At 39.5% G+C, this 14,285-nt stretch overlaps 1 protein-coding gene across 1 annotated transcript in view; it reads right to left on the bottom strand.

Moving 5' to 3' along the window:
- Window positions 1-14,285, bottom strand: part of LOC150081164 (sodium-coupled neutral amino acid transporter 9 homolog) — a 240,840-nt gene that overhangs the window by 70,284 nt on the left and 156,271 nt on the right. The window lies entirely within an intron of this gene.

Genomic DNA, 14,285 nt, shown 5'->3' with positions numbered 1-14,285 from the left:
CCAAATATTGTTAGTTTCAACAGTCTCTCAGAATGTGCACGACTCACTGTTTCTACCAAGAGGTCTCCAGATCTTAGTCTTCTCACCATTTTGGGAGAGCCCGCCACATTTTCCAAACATTTTTGTATAAGAAATGGTAAGAGAGTGCGCATAGATTTGTCCGACAGACTATGTAAGATAAGGAATGATGGGCATTCCTGTTGGTCTGTGTCTGTACGCAGTCGTTTAGACTTTGTTACATCATGAGAAATTTCATGATCAGCATTGTTGATGGTACTAGATGAGCGCCTAGGCTGCTCAAGCTCTGGGTAATTGTCGTAGTCCATGTTAGGCTCCTTTTTGCCCTGGGAGGTTGACTTTCCCTCCCAAGTTTCCGGCCCTGCCACGGGGAGGCAGGAGCAGTCCCGCAGGGAGGCCAAGCGGTTAGATAAGTTAGTCGATTAGTAATATATGTAATGAAAAAGAAAGGTGAGTTTCCTTCTTTGTTCTTACTTGTGATTTTTCAAGTATAGAACTGAATTATAAATGAACTTCCAGTAAAAAACGATATAACTTAAAATGAACTTTTATCACTGGGAAAGGTGATATTAAAGGTGATATATTCGCACTTTGAACGCTTGACCTCGAATTCGCTTGGCACCCGGGGCCTTACTTCTTGTGCTGCTTCCTTTAATATAAATGGAGAGATCCCATCCACCCCAGGCGCCTTTCTTATGTTTATCTTCAACAATTTCTCCTCCACTTTGCTCTCAGTTAACACAAAATCATCTAGCTCACTGCCAGAATTTAATTAACCTCTGGCATTCCCCTTCCTGAATAACTCCTCATGTGTGAATGCAGATGCAAAATACTGTTGTTGTTGTTTTTTGGTTTTTAGGAGCATTAGCAACTAAGGCCATATTGCTCCGGGAAATGCGGTGGTCATTTCCTGACCTTTCCTCATCCTCCGTATTTGGTGGTGACGGGCTCGAACCCCTGTCTAATCAAGAAGCGTGTGCTACGTACTACTGCTCCTTCCCACCTGGCTACGGAGGCGCCTCAAAATACTGATTTAGTTTGTTAGCTACCTGAGCAAAATCATCAAGCTGTTTTTCTTTGCATCCTTTGCCAAACATTTCTCATAATCTGCCTTTGCCTGCCTAACTTCGTTTGTGACTTGGTTACAGACCAGCTTATATCTATCATAGGCTTCCCTGTCACCTGTTCATTTATATTTTTCACATGCATTTTTCTTGTCTACCACATGTCTCATTAGTTCATCTGACATCCACTTAGGCCTAAACCTTGAACTATATTTCTCACTTGGTATGAAAAGCCTAGTAGCTTCCAAGATTAATTCTTTGAATGCTTCCCATTTTGAATTTGCTGTTGGTAACTGCATCAGTTAGTCAAACCGTATAGAATTTAAATACTGTCTCAGACCACCGAAGTTACCTTTATGAAAGCAAAAACTCTTCCCTTTTCGTTACCTCTTTGAGTAAATCCCAAATCAGCACACTGTGTTCACTGCCCCCTTGTGGTTCCTTTATCTGCAGATTCTTAATTCATGAAGAATTACTACTGATAATCGGATGAAGAATAATACTCCTTATGTTTGCCTCCTGAACATGCTGCTGTAGAAAACAATCATCAAATAAATCCACAAAAGTCTTGCTAGTGTGGGAGTGACCAACCCACAAATTCCAGACAATATCTGGGAAATTAGAATCCCACATTATAAGACACTGGTTTACTGGCCCACTATTTCTCTGTACAGTTGCTTATTATACTCTTCAGATTCATTTAGACTATAACACACTCCTACTCTCAATTTTGCTCTCCCACTGCTTATGTCACATCAAACTGACTCGATATTCTACTGTCCAGCCACGTCGACTGGCTATACTTCCTTAGATTTTAGCATTAGCATTAGTAGAGGCATTTGATGCAAGAAAGCAAGCTTATGCAGCATCAGCCAAAAAAAAAAAAAAAAAAAAAACCACTTCCACTTCACCCCTCTGTTCGTTCAAAATATCTGTCCAGCTGAGCCTTAAACTTATTTAGGCTATCAACTTCCACGACAAGGGATGGAAGTCTATTCCACCAACCAACCAACCACCCGCTGGCTAAAGGCAAATTTCCGCACGTCTATCCTACATCTGTCTTTCCTCAATTTGAATTTATGCCCTCTCAGGTGATTATTCTGAGCGAAAGGAAGAATCCCATCAGCATTGAGCATGCTCAAACCATTCAAGGCTTTATACACCTCTATCAGATCACCTCGCTGGTGCCTAGTCTCCAGACACTGTAATTTGCAAAACTTAAGCCTTTCTTCATAAGAGCACCCCTTTGTTCCATTCACTAATTTGGTTGCCCTTCTCTGTACTCGTTCCAGCAGCTCTACATCCTTCTTGAAATGACTCCTCCAGACCTGTATACAGTACTCTAGGTGTGGCCTGACCATTGCCTTATACAAGGGAATAATCACCTCCTTAACCCTGCTAGAAAAATTCCTATATATCACTGACAATACATCATGAGCTACTCTTGCAGCCCATCTGCACTGCTCAGAGAACTTCATATTTGCCTGCACAACCACCCCGAGGTCCCTTTCATTTTCTACCACCGTCAGTGTAGTACCACAGAGTTGATACGTTGCTCTGCGGTTGCTGTTTCCCATGTGTAGTACTTTACATTTGTCAATGTTAAACTTCATTTGCCACCTCTCAGCCCATCTGCTCAACCTTTCCAGATCCTGTTGCAGCAGCATAGTGTCAGTAGTGTCCTTGACAACCCTGCCTACCTTTGTATCGTCTGCAAACTTCGACATTAAGCTTGATATACCCTCATCAATATCACTTATGAATACAGAAAACAATAATGGACCCAACACTGAGCCCTGAGTGACTCCACTAATAACATTAGTCCACGACGAGCAGTGTCCATTGATTACCACTCTGTCTTCTCCCCCTCAGCCACCCCTTTATCCACAGCAGTAATTTGCCTCCAATGCCACACTGCTCCAATTTGTGCAGCAGTCTTCCATGTTCAACAGTATCAAAAGCCTTTCTAAGATCCAAGTATATAATATCAAAGTTATTCCCTGCATCCAGTTCCTTTGTGACTGCATCATAGTATCCAATCAAATTGGTCAGGCAAGACTTCCCCTTAACAAAACCATGCTGTGTCCGAGCTATAGCTGAAGTCTTGTCTAAATGATTCTGCAGTGCTTCTTTAACTAGTGCCTCCATTAATTTTCCTGGAACAGAAGTTAAACTCACAGGTCTACAATTACTTGTGTCAGCCTTTGATCCTCCTTTGTGAATTGGGGTGACATTTGCACATCTCCAGTCTGTGGGTACCTCCCCTGAGTCCAAGGAAGCTCTCATAATTATGGATAAGGGTTTGCTTACTTCCTTTGCTGCCTCCTTTAATATAACTGGATAGATCCCATCCACCCCGGATGCCTTTCTTGTGTTTATCTTCAACAATTTCTCCTCCACTTTACTCTCAGTTATTACAAGATTCTCTAGCTTACTGCTAGAGTTGAATACACCTCTGGCTTTCCCCTCGCTAAATAACTCCTCATGTGTGAATGTCAATGCAAAATATTCATTTAGTTTGTTAGCTACCTGAGCAGGTTCATCAACAGTTGACCCATCGATATCAAGTGGACCAATCTGATTCATCCCCTTCCTTCCAGAGTTTACATAAGTAAAGAACTCTTTGCTGTTTTTCTTTGCATCCCTTGCCAAAGATTTCTCGTAATCTGCCTTCGCCTGCCTAACCTCGTTTGTAACTTGGTTACAGATCAACTTGTATCTATCATAGGCTTCTGTGTCATGTGTTAATTTGTATGTATCCCATGCATGTTTCTTCTCTGCCATATGCCTCATCAGTTCATCTGACATCCATTTAGGCCTAAACCTTGAACAATATTTCTTAGTTGGTGTGTATAGCCTAGTAGCTTCCAAGATAAGTTCTTTGAATGCTTCCCATTTTGCATTTGCTGTTGGTACCATCATCAGTTGGTCCCACTGTATAGAATTTAAATTCTGTCCCAGTCCATCGTAGTTGCCTTTACGAAAGCAATAACCCTTCCCTTTACCCCTAATGGTAGTTACCTCTTTGAGTAAATCCCACTTCAGCACACTGTGATCACTGCCACCTAGTGGTTCATTTATCTGCAGATTCTTAATGAATGAAGAATCACTGCTGATAATCAAATCAAGAGTATTCTTCCCTCTAGCTGCCTCCTGAACATGCTGATGTAGAAAACAATCATCCAATAAATCCACAAAAGCCTTGCTAGTGTGTGAGTGACCAGCCCCCAAATTCCAGTCAATATCTGGGAAATTAAAATCTCCCATTATAAGACACTCTGATTTACTGGCCCACTCTATTTCCCTGTACAGTTCCTTATTATACTCATCAGAGTCATTAGGCCTATAGCACACTCCTACTCTCAATTTTGATCTCCCAATGCTTATTTCACACCAAACTGACTCGACACTGCACTGTCCAGCGATGTCCACTGGCTTCACTTCCTTGGATTTTATGTATTTCTTAACTAATAGCATAACCCCTCCTCCCTTCCTATCCAGTCTATTCTTTCTGTAGACGTTGTACTCCCCAAATTACAGTTCTGCATTCCTTATATCTGTGTGACACCACGTCTCTGATATCCCAACAATATCTGCCTTTGATGTTTTGAGCAATACCTCAAATTCATCAAATTTATTTACTAAACTCCTAGCATTGGTGTACACGCAAGTATACATGCACCTATTTCTATTCTTAGCTACCCTAACACAATCCATGTGTTTACTTGTACCGCAATGACTCCCGGTAGTCTCTGAAATATCCTGCATCTTGTTTTTCAGGCTTCTACTCATTCCAATAGAAGCAGTGCAAGAATCTCTTTCACCTCTGCCAGTGGCTACTGTTAATCTATTCGTCTTTGTCTCCCCCCAAGCTAGCAGTTTTCCGACCCACCTAACACTGCCTCGATAGCATCAGCAAATATTCTTGCACCCTTTCTATTTAAGTGTATCCCATCCCTGTAGAAGCAATCTCTCCTGTTAACAAGTACAGTCCAGGCTGAAAAAAATTCTACCCCTTGAGCCTTGCACAATTTTAAGTGTTTCTTAACCAGTAGCATAACCCCTCCTCCCTTCCTATCCTGTCTATCCTTCCTGCACACAGTGTACTTCTCAAATTCCAGTTCTGCATTCCTTATATCTGTGTGACACCACCTCTTTGATATCCCAACAATATCTGCTTTTGATGTTTTGACCAACATCACAAATTCATCAAATTTATTTACCAAACTCCTAGCATTGGTGTACATGCAAATATACATGCACCTGTTCCTATTCTTAACTACTCCAACATAGCCCATGTATTTACTTCTTCCGCAATTATTCCCAGCATTCTCTGGAATCCCCTACACCTTGTTTTCCAGGCTGCTGCTCATTCCAATAGAAGCAGTGCAAGAACCAATTTCACCTCTATGGCTAATGTTAATGTATTAGTCCATGTATTCCCACAAGCTACCAGTTTTCCAACCCACCTAACACTGCCTCAATAGCATCAGCAAATATTCTTGCGCCCTTTTTATTTAAGTGTACCCCATCCCTGTAGAAGCAGTCTCTGCTGTTTACAAGCACAGATCAGGCTCAGAGAAATTGTATCCCTTGAGCCTTGCACAATCTCTCCAGGGCTGAATTGATTGAAAAGGCTCTCATCACATACTCCCTCCTATCGTGTCTGGGCAGAATTGCAGACACTTTCAAATTCAACTTCACTGGTTTTTTTCAACATTGACCTGTACTTGTTAAGTAATTCCGTCAGTCTGCTACTGTTAATATTAGTGCCAACGTGTACAACAATATCGCCTTTTTTGCCCTTAAAAAGATGATATCTGCTCCATCCACAACGTCATCAACCATTTGCCCCTGGTCCTGTTACACCAATCCTTTTTGTACAATATGTTCCCCATTTCTCTGACAATATATGGATTAATTAAAGGTGATCCCACATGTGAATTCATTTTAGGTAACTATATAATTCAATCGAGTTGGCATTATTTCCTGTGATATGCTAATGGCAGAGATAAATATGATAAAGATACAAAGGCTGCAGTTCTGTCAGTTTGGTAGTACGGAATCTCTATGACGCTATGCTTCATGGTTACTTTCACACATTTTTATAATGGTGGTAGGTACTGTGTATGGTGCTGCTCCCATGTGGTGAATTCTACACATACCACACTTCATCAGTATAAGCCAGTTTTGGGTGGAATTAAGTTATGTTATGACAATTGCAAAATACCCACAAATAAGAGCTTTCAGACCTGTGTGCATACTCAAAATGCAATTAGGTTTCATCTTGAATACTGTATACAGGTCTGGAAGCCTCATTTTAGGTAAGATGTAGATCTGCTGGAATGAGTGCAGAGTATTTTTACTAAATAAAACTTCAGGTTCTGCAACAAAACAGACCTTAAAAACTTCGATCAGGTCCCTTTGCAGGTGCCTAGTTTCCAGGAAACTGAAAATCGCAGTATCTGGAAACTAGACGCCTAACAAGGGGACCTGATTAAAGCATTTCAGGCCTCAAAAATGGACTCAGTAAATTAAATGTGGATGGCATCCTAACTCTTGCTTGGATAACACATGTAAGGGGACAAATTTAAATTGAAAAAGGATGGTTTTAGGATGATGTAAGAAAATCTGCTTTCAGCCAGAGAGCAACTAATTGTTGGAAAAAAAATTCCATTTGGTGAAAAAAAGATGGGTAGTTTGAATAGGAAAGAATAAGATAAATTAGAGGGATGGACAAATGAAGTGAGTGGTGCTGCTTTTTTTCCCCCTGATGCTGTTTAAGTTTGCTTCCTTGCACCATTTGCCACTGCTAATATTAATACTACAACTTTAAATTACCCCTAAAAAGAATGGCGATTTTCTAAGACATGCTTATTTTCTCCAGTGTCAAAGGCATTATATAGAAAATGTGAATGAAGAGATTATCTATGTTCAGTGAATACAATACAGTAAGTCCCTGACATATGTAAGAGATATGTTCCAGGACTTCTTACATAAGTTGAGTTTTATGTAACCCGGTAATGACAAAATATTGCTATTATTATTATTATTAGCCGGTAATGACAAATAAAATATTGCTATTATTATTATTAGCCATATAGTGCAAGGAAGCCTGAGGCCTATGCTGCACCAGCTAAAAAAAATAAAATTTCTGAGTTACCCTGAGAGAGAGAGAGAGAGAGAGAGAGAGAGAGAGAGAGGAATCACCAAGAAAGAGAAGAATGATGATATCCAGCTCAGGACCCTGGGTGTGCCAAACCCATACTCACAGATGTGAGCCCCTGATACACCAAAATTACAAAAACCACATAATATCCTCAGAAGAATGAAGAAAAATAGTTATATATTTTTCAATATATTAATTAATTAATTAACTAGATATCCAATTAGGGATACAATTTATTTCTAGTAGGCTTTCTGTCGTTTTATTTTGGCACTGCATAAGGACCACAGTTATGCAAATCTACTGCATTGGCTACTCGATCATTGTATCATTCAGTCTTGGCACGGATTTGTTTAGCATTCAAAATGCAGTGATTCACTGACCATTATGGCCTCGTGGTCCTCCGATGAGATGGGGCATAATGATCAGTCCATCTTATTTTCTTCTGTCATTTTAAATTTATTGGTCATATTGTTTGTAGATTACATTTCCATATTAGTGATATTTCACACAATTCGGAAACCAATGTTATCACGGGACGCCATTAAATTTCTTTGTATTTGGCTTTCATTTTCTAAATTATTTAGGAGCATTTCTCCAACAGTACAGTACTCTTCCCCCCCCCCTCCTCTTTCTCATTTTCACTCTACTGGTTTCCCACGCTACTGGCATACATCTTATTTGGTTTGTGCATTTTTTTGTAGCCACTGATGCTTGCTTTACTACCTTTATTTTATGTTACTTTTGCTATTTATTTTTCGATTTAATTGGATTTAATTTGGATTATATAAAAAATAGTTATATAATTTTAATTAGTTCAATTAAAAACTATCTTTTTTTTTTTTTTTTTTTTTTTTTTTTTTTTTATGAGAACCCCAAACACGAGAGGTATTATAACCTATAGTACTTAGTACCGTGCTTGGGTTGGAGGTTGAGAAGACGTAAGAAGATATTTGTTGATATTGGACTTAAACTTCTGTAGATTGTAATTTTCAGGAAATACGTATGAAGGAAGGTTGTTCCAGAAAACGGCAGTTGAATGAATAAATGAGGAAGATGAAAAGTTGGTTCTGTGGGTTTGACGTTGGACAGTAAATGGATGTTGGCTGGTGGCGGCACGTGTTTGGACTGTTTTGAAAGAGAGAGCGGGAATTATAGAAGCCAATTCAGAAGAACAGTGCCCATGGAAGTATCTGTAGAAGAGGCATGCAGCAGAAACAGTGCGTCTATGAGACAGCGAGTGGATAGACTCTGTTAGAGATGAATCATTAATTAACCTAACTGCCCTCTTCTGAATGGAATCAAGAAGCCTGAGAGAGGTTTTGGGGGCACCACCCCAGATGTGGGAACAATATTCCATGGCAGGGCGGATTTGCGATTTATACAGAGTGAGCAGCTGTTTGGGAGAAAAGTAACGCCGAGAGCGAAAGAGAAAACCAAGTTTTTTAGATGCAGAGGAAGCAATATTTGTAATGTGCTTGTGCCAAGAGAGATTAGAAGTCAGGGTAATCCCCAAAAGAGATATATCATTTTGCCTAGAAATCGGAGTGTCACTAAAGATAAGCATAGGAGCAGAAGAATCCTTTTTGCGAGATATAAGACAAGATTGAGTTTTAGAAGGGTTGAAATCAACTAAGTTGTCTTTGCCCCACTGGAGAATTACCCGAAGATCAGCATTTAAGGAATTGGTAGCAGATTTTCGAGAAGTTGAAGCTGATTGAGCAGGGCAAGGTTTCTCAAAATGGAAAGTTGAATGCAATGTGCTATCATCGGCAAAACTATGGATAGGATTTCCAGTCAATGGAAGAAGGTCATTGATATACAAGAGGAAAAGAGTGGGGGAAAGAACTGAACCTTGGGGGACACCGGCATTAGTGGAGAAGTTAGAAGACAGAGAGCCATCTACCATCACCCTCAGTGAGCGATCAGAGAGAAAACTGGATAACCAATTACTAAAAACAGTTGGTAAACCATAAGATGGAAGCTTGTTTAGAAGACCTTTATGCCAAACACGATCGAAAGCCTTTGAGATGTCAAGAGCAACTACTTGTGTTTCACCAAACCTTTCCATTGAATTAGTCCATAAATGGGTAACCTAAGCCAGAATATCACCAGTGGATTGACACTGACGGAATCTATACTGGCGATCGTTGATCAGACGGAAGGTTTCTAGGTAGTTTAAGAGTTGGCGGTTAATTGATTTCTCCATTACTTTAGAAAGAGTAGAAGTAATTGCAATGGGACGATAATTGGATGGGAGGGATTTGTCACCCCTTTTTAGGAACTGGCTGGATATGAGCAAATTTCCAAGCAGAAGGAAAAACACCTTTGGAATAAGAAAGTGAAAAAAGGCGGCAAAGAATAGGAGTAAGTTCAGGAGCACAGGTTTTGAGAACAAGTGGAGAAATACCATCAGGACCTGGAGCTTTCTTAGCATCAAGATTCATCAAAATCCTTCTGATATCCTTTTGACGGAAGACCACAGGAGGCATTGAATGGAGCGTGTTAGGAATGGTGGGAGGTGTTTTACCAAGATCATTAATACATGAGCTCAAAGAAAAATGGGATGCTAGCAGGTCAGCTTTATCCTTGGCTGAAGTGACAACAGAACCATCTGGTTTGGACAGAGGTGGGAGCAGAGATGGGCAAAAGTTGTGGCCAATAGCTTTGGCAAGGGACCAGAATGCTCAGCTACCATTAGGGCAAGAAGCAAGTTTTCTACTCTTAGCCTGTTCAAACTCTAGTTTGGACTGATTAATAACTGCTTTACAATTGTTGCGAGCTTTGGTGTAGGTAGAAAATGAAACTGAAGAATGAGAAACAAGCCGATTACGATATGCAACGTTCTTCTCTTGAACAGCCCTAGCACATTTATTGGAAAACCAAGGTTCAGATAAAGGACGAGAATTTTAAGTGGAGTGTGGGATAAAGGATTCCATTCCTGCAAGAATAATTTCACTGACACGATCTGAGCAAACGTTGACATCAGAAGTTTTGAAACAGTAATCAGACCAAGGAAAAGAAGAAAAGAAGTCTCGCAAGTCATCCCATTTTGCATTCTTGTAATGCCAAACAATACGAGGTTGGGAATAGCCATGAGATAAAGGTTCCATTGGAGAAGAGGCAATCACCAAGTTGTGATCTGAAGTGCCTAAAGGACCTCTCACTTCAACCTTGTACTTAGAAGGGTTGTTTGTGAGAAAAAGATCAAGCGTATTGGCTGTATGATTAGGATTGTCCGGTATTCTTGTAGGTAAATGAACAATCTGTGCTAGGTCATTAGTAATTGCAAAAGCCTCAGCATCTCGACCTGCTGGGTCGGTGTGACTAGAAAACGGAAGCCAGCTGGAGTTGTGAACGTTAAAATCACCAAGGAAAATTACCTCACTGTTAGGAAAGTTGGACTGGAGAAAGTCAAGTTGCAAAGAGAGGAAGTCAAAGAGCTCCAAGAGATTAGTGGAGTTGGGAGAACGGTAGAGACAACAGATGAATTTTACACAATGAGGTAGAGAGATTTTAAGCCAGAGAAGATCAAAGAGAGGAGATTCCAAATTGCCAAGTCTCTGACAGGGAATATCAGAACGGACATATGCACAAGTACCACCTTTGAGGCGAAAGGAATCATACAGCAAATAATTTGGACATCTGAGATGAGCAGTAGTTGAATCAACTGATAACTGAGATTCAGTCAGAAAAAGTACATGGGGTTTGGAAGACTGCAAGTGGAAATGGACATCGTTGAGATAAGAATTGAGTCCACGTATATTTATGAAATGAATTAGGAAGTCCTTGGGAGGTTTAGATCTTTTCGCAGATAAGCTTGCTCTATTATTTTGACAATTCATGGTGTATTCAATAGTAAGAAAAAGTGGGTGGGACATGCTGTATGAAGTAATGAAATTTTTGGATATGGCGTACATGTGGTAAGAATATACCCAGATCCTTGACATAACGTGGCCTCGACAATGCTCCCCGCATACACGCTACTCGGACTCCCTCCAGTCACTATCTGGCAGAGTAGAGGTAGCAAGATTATACACTAGCTGATCCGGAAGCTTCCTAGAGAGTTACCAATAGGTTCAGTCCGGTGTACTAACTAGCGGCCGGCCTGCGAACACCGTTTTAGAGCTGTACCCTCAAAATGTAAGGAATATTGGAACATGTAAGGAATATCTGGAGACAGCAGTGAGGTAGCTGGAGTGGCAGATCAGAAAAAAAAAAAAAACAAAAGAAAGAAAAAATGCATTTTATTGTACTGTAAAACTGGATATGTATTTCGTAGCTTTGGTTATTATAGTTGACTTAATTCGTGCCGACCCCTTCATTGCTTCTCGTATTCTGTTTTTGTCCTTTATTATTGGGTTCATTGTTGACACAGACAAATCTGAATTCCGTGCGATACTTGTTGGTGATTGACCATTTTCATACATCATTATTTTAATCTTCTGATCCAACTCGATCGCTTTCCTTTTCTTGGTAGACTTACTAGTACAGCAATACCCCACATAGCACTGATAACTGATACCGAAACTGTTCCGTGTTATGTGAAATTGTGCTGACAGAGTTATAATTATAATGGGTTTTAAATGAATACATACCAGAGAAACAGTCAATATAAACAAATTATAATAAATCTATAAACAACTTGCGCTTGATAGCCAATTAAAAGGATTTTAAATAAAAAATATTGCAAAAATCTTATTAATGAAAAGGTAACATCGTGAGAGATGAGAAAAAAGCTTTATTGTTTATTTGGGTATTTCAAAAATGAAGTTTAATGAAGTCATTTCTTCTTTTTCTCGGCATATAAGTCTTTGTAGCATTGAATCCCATCTTATAAAATTTGCCATATCACGATGCTACATCCAACATTTGGATCTCCACTCATAATTACCTTGCAGGCCATGTCAAGCCCCGAAAAACTTTCAATTCTTCTGTTGAAAATTCTTTTGGTGCCACTTCTGAATTGTTTTCCCTTCATATGCAATTTTCTTGTCAATTTCAAGGAGAGTTGTATCATCTAAGTTATTTGCATGTGAGTGAATGCAGTCATGTACATTGGTAGTGTCCAAAGTTTCGAATCCAAAGTCTTTTCCGATCTTCACAATGTCTTTGGCAATTGTCTGAACTTGCAATTGAAAACCAATGAAATCATTTGCCAAATGGGGCAAAACATATGCTGCCAAACATAATGCATGTTGTTGGCAATGATTGCTAACCAAGATGCATATATATTTTTGATTGTATTTAAAGGGGTAAAAATTAAATTGTGAAATGGAAAGTTTGAAAAGCTATCATGTCGTCTCGTCAGGATGGAATTAATACTGAACACTGTTGCTACTGACTGCTTGATGGGGAGACTACTGGCATATGCGCAGCATATATGAGACAATAGAGTTGGCATCGCACCATATATGTACTGGTACCTAGGCTACGACAACGCAGCATATATGTAGAGTACGTGTCATATATGTACAGTAAATTTTCAACTTAAATTTAACTAAAAAACCTTGTTACAGTGAAGCCCGTGTTTTTTGAAGCCATGCTAAGCGAGGTATTGCTGTACTGCTATCACTTATTCTCTAAGTCAGCGCCATGATAACAGTCAAAATTAAAATTTCTATAAAGAACTTCACAGGGTTAAGGCGAAAACTCACTATTATCACCCCACATGAACTCACATTTTACTAAAGTAAAGTAATCTGGAGGTCACTACCATAAAACAATAAAGACAATTTGCAGTTTCCAGTTTATTGGGCTTTTCTGTTAGTGAAATTCATTAGAAATGGGCAGTAAACTTGATCTTTTTGCATTTCCGATAGCTGGAATTCTGCAGGTTTTCACATTATTATGATGAAATGTGTGTGTGTCCTCTTCACTGAAAATTTCAGTCATATAAAAATAAAATAATAAATTTTAAGAACCTTCTCTTCATTCCTATTTTTAAGTTTGTTACTCCATATCTCCATTACTCCGAGCTAACTACCCTTATGTATTGGAGATACTATCTCCAATACATAAGGGCAGTTCTAAGAGTGAAGTGGGAAATTACCACCCAGTTAGTCTAAATTCAGTAGTAGGGAAAATCATGGAGACAACGATCAAGGGTGGAATTCAGGATCATTTAGATAGAAATAGAATTCTGAAGAATACTCAGCATGATTTTGTAAAGGGAAAATCATGTTTAACTAATCTGGTTAGCTATTTTGACAGGGTCACTCAAGAGCTGGATTTAGGGAATAATTTCGACATTGTTTATTTGGATTTCAGCAAAGCATTTGATTCAGTCCCACATGAGCAGTTACTTTATAAGCTGGAACATGTTGGAATCACAGAGAAAATCCTTAGATGGATAGCTGGATGGCTTCAGGGAAGGAGGCAGAGGATTGTGATAAATGGTTATTCCTCAGATTGGGTAGATGTAAGAAGTGGGGTTCCCCAAGGATCAGTATTAAGACCACTGTTTTAATTTTCATAAATGACATTGATGAAGGGATAGAGGGCATGATGTCTAAATTTGCAGATGATGTAAAGATTGGTAGAGTAGTTAATGATCACTGCCAAGCACAGCTTCTTCAGAGTGACCTAGATAGACTTCAGGAATGGTCAGAAAAATGGCAGTTATTTTAATCCAACTTTAATCCAACAAAGTGTAAGGTATTGCACCTGGGGAACAGTAACCCCAAAATAACTTATACAAATGGTGGAGCTAAACTAAAGCCAGTAGTAGAGGAAAGGGATTTGGGTATTACAATATGGTCAAACACGAAGTTCTCCGAGCACTGTAGACTGGTTGCAAGGAAGGCCGAAGGTGTCCTATCGATGATTTGTCGAACAATTGCTAGAGATAAGGACATCATAATCCCATTATATAAGGCTATTGTTAGACCACACTTAGAATGCTGTGTTAAAGTATGGAGCCAGCACCTAAAGAAAGACACTGTTCTTCTTGAAAGGGTCCAAAGACAGGTAACTCATCTGGTGAGATTGGCAAAGGGCGTCCACATGAGAAAAGACTTCAAATATATGGGTTGCAG

Source organism: Mastigoproctus giganteus, chromosome 9 (genome assembly GCF_048544385.1).
Source record: "Mastigoproctus giganteus isolate SK-2022 chromosome 9, ASM4854438v1, whole genome shotgun sequence".
Lineage (NCBI taxonomy): Eukaryota > Metazoa > Arthropoda > Arachnida > Uropygi > Thelyphonidae > Mastigoproctus > Mastigoproctus giganteus.
The sequence above is the reverse complement of the archived record's forward strand: the minus strand, read 5'-3'. Positions and strand labels throughout refer to the sequence as shown.